The following is a 6,000-nucleotide window of genomic DNA, read 5'->3' on the forward strand; positions in this document are numbered from 1 at the left end:
CAGTATCTTCCTTCTTTCTACTTTCTTATAGTGGATTCTCCCTCCCCTGCTGCAGGGCAGCAACTAATATGTAACTTAACAGTTTTAGAGTGTTGACTGGGTGTAATGGAAATGCAAATTTAAAGATCTTCCCTGCCCCTAGGCCCTTTGATAGGCTTAAGAGACTCTGAGAACCTTCCTTGATTTGAAAATATACTCTGCCTCCTAATAGGAGGAATGTGGTCACATGGAGCCTGAGGCAGGAGGATTGCTTTTCAGGAATGCCCACACCTGGATGCAGTGTGATTGAGCAGTGGGTCAAGAGGTTGGTTACATTCTCTGACCCAGGAGAAGGCTATATAAGCCCTGATGTGAGGCTTTGCTTTGGGGCTCACTTTGAGAAGTGTTCTGTGATTTGATCAGATGAGACTAGGAAGCCATTGTTGAGAGCCCTCTGGCTTTGAAAAACGCAGAAGTTGATTTCGTATGGATGTAATGGTTGGACAGTTTGGAAACCTGTCTACTTGATCTGTTTCTCTGTCTTGATAATTCTGTCTGTATACTCTGAAGTTTGGGGTGCTGACCTTTTTCCCCTGAACCAGGTAAACAATTTATATATTTGATTGATTAAAGTAAGCTTGTTAACCAATTTTGAGCTACTTTCCTTTAGCAAAGCAGATTTAAGAACCTGTGTTGGCAGCCACCCTGGGGATGCTGGGGTGCTTGCTGCTACACTGGGGCACTAAAATATTAAATGACTTGACCAAAGTCACATGGGTGTCTCATACCATCTTTTAACTGAAAATGTTCTTTTTGAAACTGAACTGGAACATAGTCAAACTTGATTAAATTAAGGGAAAATATTTTCCACTTATAAAATTAAGTGGTTAACAGTAACACAATGCTAATTAGTATAAGAAAGGTACAATTTGGGGGCGGAGTCAAGATGGCAGAGTAGAAGCACAACCTCCAAGCATGGGAGGTGGGATAGGAGGGAGGGAAATATAGACAGTCTTTTACAATACATCTACTATGTTATTGTTTTGCATTAGCCACATATGTACAATCTATACTGAACTCCTTATCTTCCCAGTACGTCTGGGTGACAAGGGAGGAAGGGAATGAATCTGGAATTCAGTTTTAAAATCAAATGTTTAAATATATTTATATAAATATAATTATTAATACTATTTTACATGTAATTGGGAAATAAGATATACAGGCACTGGGGCATAGACATCCACCATGCCCCACTGGAAAAGTAGAAAGGGGTATGGGAGAAAATATGGGAGAGAGCAGATTGGAAGAGGGGATATCCCATGAGACTGCTATTTTGTGGCAGTGGGTAGGAGAAAAACGGGGAGAAAATTTGCAACTCAAAATCTGGCGGAAACGAATGATGTAAATCAGAAGTTAATCAAGCATTTGAAAAAATGAAGAAAGGTAAAACTCATTTAAAACATTTATCACTGAAATCCTGTGAGGAGAAATGATCAGAGAAAAGTTAAACCTCCAAGGAAGGTAGAAAAAATTTACAAACACAAACTGTTATAGACCAGGGTTGACTCAGGATAGTCTAGTAGTTCAGGTTCCAGGTTGGAATGAAATCAGACAGTTAACAAAACCAAGTTTACTTAGCTGTACACAGCATACACAGAAAGGCTGTTGAGCAAACACATACCACTGATTAAGTTGGGTGAAGTTTCCTGAAGCATTCATGTCGACACAGGAGGTACAGACTTACGCCACTGGTACAATTAAGTCTGAAGGTGGTTTCACCATCTTTTAAGGAAAACCTAGTCTGGCCTATATGGATTTTAGTTCAAATTCCCAGCAGGGGGTTTAGTAGACACTTCTATCATACATGGATAGCATCTTCTGCTGTGATGAAAATCCAGATTTGGAAACGTTTGAAAAGTCCAATGTAATTCTGACCAGAGACCTTTTTCAGCATAATATATGACTCACACAATTTCTGGCAGTATGTGTGCTTGAGACAATCACGTGATTTTTTTTTTTTTTTGCTTTTTTGGAGAGCGATTGGGGTTAAGTGACTTGCCCAAGGCTACACGGCTAGTTTTTACAAGTGTCTGAGGCCGGTTTTGAACTCGGGTCCTCCTGAGTCCAGGGCCAATGTTCTATTCACTGCACCACCTAGCCGCCACCAATCATGTGATTTTTCATAGAGGTCTCATGAGAGTCCAGTATTCCAGTGTCCTAATATTATTATAAGAATTTATCCAATCATGACTGGCTTGCCCACTCTCAAGTACAGAATAACATACACAAGAATTTCATACAGGCCCATGGTATTTGTGGTGCCATTTTACAAGAACCAGAAGGGCATTCTGTTCTGTGACAAGTCACTTGCTGTTTGATGCAAAGAAATAATGGGGTCTTACTTGGAGGGCTTTTGGTCTTCTCAGTTGACACTGTACTAGTACTGGCTTGCCAGGCCTCCTCTTCTAGGCAATAAGGTGTTCAAGATCAACCATGCAGCACCCATAACCAATAGAAGTTTCTTCTACCCTCTCCCTGTCACCCCTTTGTCCTTCTGGAAACAGTTTGGCCAAGTATGCTCGGGGACTTTTCAGAAGATCCTTTAAGATTATTGGGTAGATTCCCATTTTCCACCTCTGGTTCCCACAATTTGGATTTCATTTTGAATATTGGGAATCAACTGTCCCATGGCTACTATTTTTTTCACTTTCTTTTTCTTTTAGTTGAAAACTGAAAAATCTAGCTGGTTCCTAAATTTGGGGGCTAGTCCCTACATCAAAACCTTTTTAAAAAAGAAACTAACAAAGAAAAAACTTTCTTTCCATGAAGTTGCCTTCTAGGAAAATAGAGGATAAAACAATTTTTCCTAAACTACACCTGAGAAATATCCAGAGGCACCTAAGTGGTATAGTGGATACAGACAGGGCTGGACTTGGGAGTCAGAAAGCCCTGAGTTCAAATTCAGCCTCAGACACTTATTAGGTGTTTGCCCCTGAATAAGTCCCTTAATGCCCCTGTCTCAGTTTCCCCCTCTACAAAATGAGGATAATAACTGCACCTATTTTTCAGGGCTATGAGCACAAAAAGCAGTAATATTTGTAAAGTACTTTGCAAAGCTTAAGACTCTATATAAATACTACTACTAACTATTATAATTATACCACCTTTATTTTACACGTAAGCAACCTGAAGGGAAAGAGGTTAAATGTTTTGCCTAAAACCCCTTAAGTAGTTAAGTCATATGGCTGAGTGCAGAATCAGGAGATTTTTTTTCATGCTGCTTCTCATCTGACACTTTAACCACAGACAATTTTGGTTATCTTTGAACTTTTTTCAGTTTTTGATGTCTGTGGTTTTACTGTTTCTTAAACCTTTGCTTAGAAAGGGCTACCTTATTTATGATTGGTACAACAGCATCATTTAGTCTGCTGACTACTGCTAACTAAGATTCCGTAGTCACCTCACCTGTTAAAAATGCTACAGTAAATAAAATAGTGGTTTTTTTCTGGACCCTGAGTGTGTACTGCCTCTAAAACTGACCAGCATATGGAGACTTATGTAAGTTTCCTATTACAGTATCATTGAACTTTAATCACTTTCATGTTAGTCCACTGAACTTGTATCTTACAGCTGGTGATACTTTCTTGACATTTTCCAGAAAGACATTATTTGTATCTATTATAGGTTCATTTGGTTAGTGTTGCTAACAGTCTTTTAGCATGGAACACAATGCCATCTGGCCTGTCTCTTTAAGATGTATTACTCTCTTTCAGTTGGTTTTACTTGTCTAGAAAGACCATCCAACATAACATAGGTCTGCTCAAGGGGGTAAACCCAGTAACAATCTGGACTTCTTTAAAGCGGGTGAAATGTTCTAGCTGGATACAGTTTTACTAGTCTACATGACTTCACTGTATTTCAAGCTTTGTGGCTTCTGCTAGCAGTGTGATGTATCTCTTGTGAAACTGACTTCTAAGTCTTAAATTACCAGATGTTAGTTACTCTTCCCTTTTTATGCTTTTGTGTGAAGCACATCCCAGCCATCCAATCTAGGCATCTTCTTATCTGTCCTGCTAAAACATGTCCCCCTTTTCCAATTCTTGTAATGGGAACAGTTATCAAGTCACTAGCGTGATTTCTGGTCACTAAAGATCTGCCTAATATCCCTGGGACTTCCCAAACTTAAACTTCCTTTTTTTGCAGTCTCACACACATTAAATTACAAGCTCCTGGAAGGCCAGAAACGATCTCAATTTTGTAATCTATACCAGGGCTTAATACCCAGGTCAACAATAACAGGTGCTTAAAAAATGAGATTTTCATTCATTTAAGAGCACTGATATGTGCCTCAGTCAAGTAGCTCCTAAATACCTGCTTCAGGGTCAGGTTTGAGTAAAATTATACTCAAAGTGCCTGCTTAAGTGTTCCATGAGGGTTTTAGTCATTTTGTTTATATTGCTTGGCTGCTTCCCCCACAATCACAGCTTCTTACACCACATCCCCACCAGTTAAATCCTCCAATATCTTTTCATTTTCTTAAGTCTGTTTTGTGTGCAGATTTGAAAAGGATTCTACCGACTCTTCACACAAAACTTACCAGACTCTTAAAGTCTGATACTCATACTTTCCTAAAAATGGACGTTATTTTTGGAAGCAAGAGAAGTGATTTTTTGATAAACTATCCTAAGTCTGGCTCTGCCCACAAAGGTTTTCTTCTCCATATTTGGTAAATTCACAATTGGTGCAATATTTTAAAATTATTGTAATTGCTGGCTTGATGCTCCCACGTACACTGATTATTTCCTTTGCACAAACGAACTTTACAAGGTTTTACATAAGAGGCCAAAGATGTCATCATCTCAATGAGCCCTTAAATACTGGGGGTTCTTATTCTTTTCTGTATCCTGGACCCCTCTTTGAAGTCTGGTAAAGCCTGTATCTCATCAGGAAAATATGTTTTAAAAATTATGCAGCAGTCCTTAAGAGTGAAGGGCTTAGAGTCGGGAACACGATTCAAAGGTGGCCTCAGACATTTACTAGCCGTGCAATGCTGGACTTAATCTGTTTACCTCAGTTTCCTCATGTGCTGAACAGGAGGATAACAACAGCCTCTCGAGGATAAAGGCAGGTACTATTTGCAAGGAACTCTGCAAACCTTAGAAGTGCTCATAGAAACACTGTCCGTTTGTACAAACCATGGCTGAACGCGCAGTTTCAACCAGCGATCCCTGAAGACCAAGACGTGATTTTCTCCCATCCAAGGCCCGGACCTAACCAGGAGCCCCGCTCAAGGCCCTCTGCCAGTCCCGGAGCACCCTCCCCACAGGCGCAGACGGAGCCTTCGCACACACGGGCTGCCCGCAGGTCCCAGGCCCACCCCAGCCTCGCCTTCCTGCTCCCCTCACCTTTAAACGGCCTGGTCGGGAGGCGAAGCCCCAAAAGCCGAGGGCCCGGAAGGCACACCGAACCTGCGGCCGGGACTCGCCAGCACACCTGTCCTGCCCGTCCCGTGGGCCTCGGCTTTAGGACTCCGGGGGGGGGGGGGAGGGAGGCGACGCTGAGAGGGCAGATGGAGGGGAAAGAGGAGCCGGCTTTGTGCGGGGTGTCCGCCGCAGCCGCACTCCGCCGAGGGGGCGGGGCGGGGCTGGCACGCCCCACTCCCGCACCCGGGAAAAGCGGGGCTCCCATCCCAGAATGCCCCGGGCCGCGGGCGGGGGCGGAAAAGGAACGAGACCCACCCCAACCGCACCCTGCCTGAGGCGGGAGGGCGGCGGATCCTCCCAGAATGGCCCCCACTCGGTCACCGATAAGGCCCGACGCCCGCCGGGAGCGCAGGCTCAGGCGCCCCGGGGCTGCTCCCCACCGAGCCCACGGCCACCCCACTCACCCGCCGCCGCCTCCGGCTGGCCGCCGCAGCCCCGCCCCCTCCGTGGTTCTTACCCTCCTCCCTGAGCTCGCCCCGCCCCGTGCGGCACCGATTGGTCAGGCTCGGGAAGGTGTCCGCCCCCCCCCCCCCCCCCC

The 6,000-nt window shown here is 43.9% G+C and overlaps 1 protein-coding gene across 3 annotated transcripts in view; it reads right to left on the reverse strand.

The window, feature by feature from the left end:
• C9orf72 (C9orf72-SMCR8 complex subunit) overlaps positions 1–5,938 on the reverse strand; it is a 45,586-nt gene extending 39,648 nt beyond the window's left edge. For 2 of the 3 annotated variants that reach the window (XM_069090543.1, XM_069090541.1), the window contains exon 1: positions 5,867–5,938. The gene's annotated coding sequence lies outside the window, so the exon portion shown is untranslated. Of the gene's footprint in view, positions 1–5,384; positions 5,659–5,866 lie in introns of those variants that run through there. The other variant, XM_069090542.1, reaches the window with a different exon arrangement.
• Between the last annotated feature and the right edge of the window lie 62 nt (positions 5,939–6,000).

This window comes from Petaurus breviceps, unplaced genomic scaffold (assembly GCF_028583685.1).
Source record: "Petaurus breviceps papuanus isolate PSGF00001 unplaced genomic scaffold, PetGlider_PUasm1.0 125, whole genome shotgun sequence".
In the NCBI taxonomy this organism is placed as follows: Eukaryota; Metazoa; Chordata; class Mammalia; order Diprotodontia; family Petauridae; genus Petaurus; species Petaurus breviceps.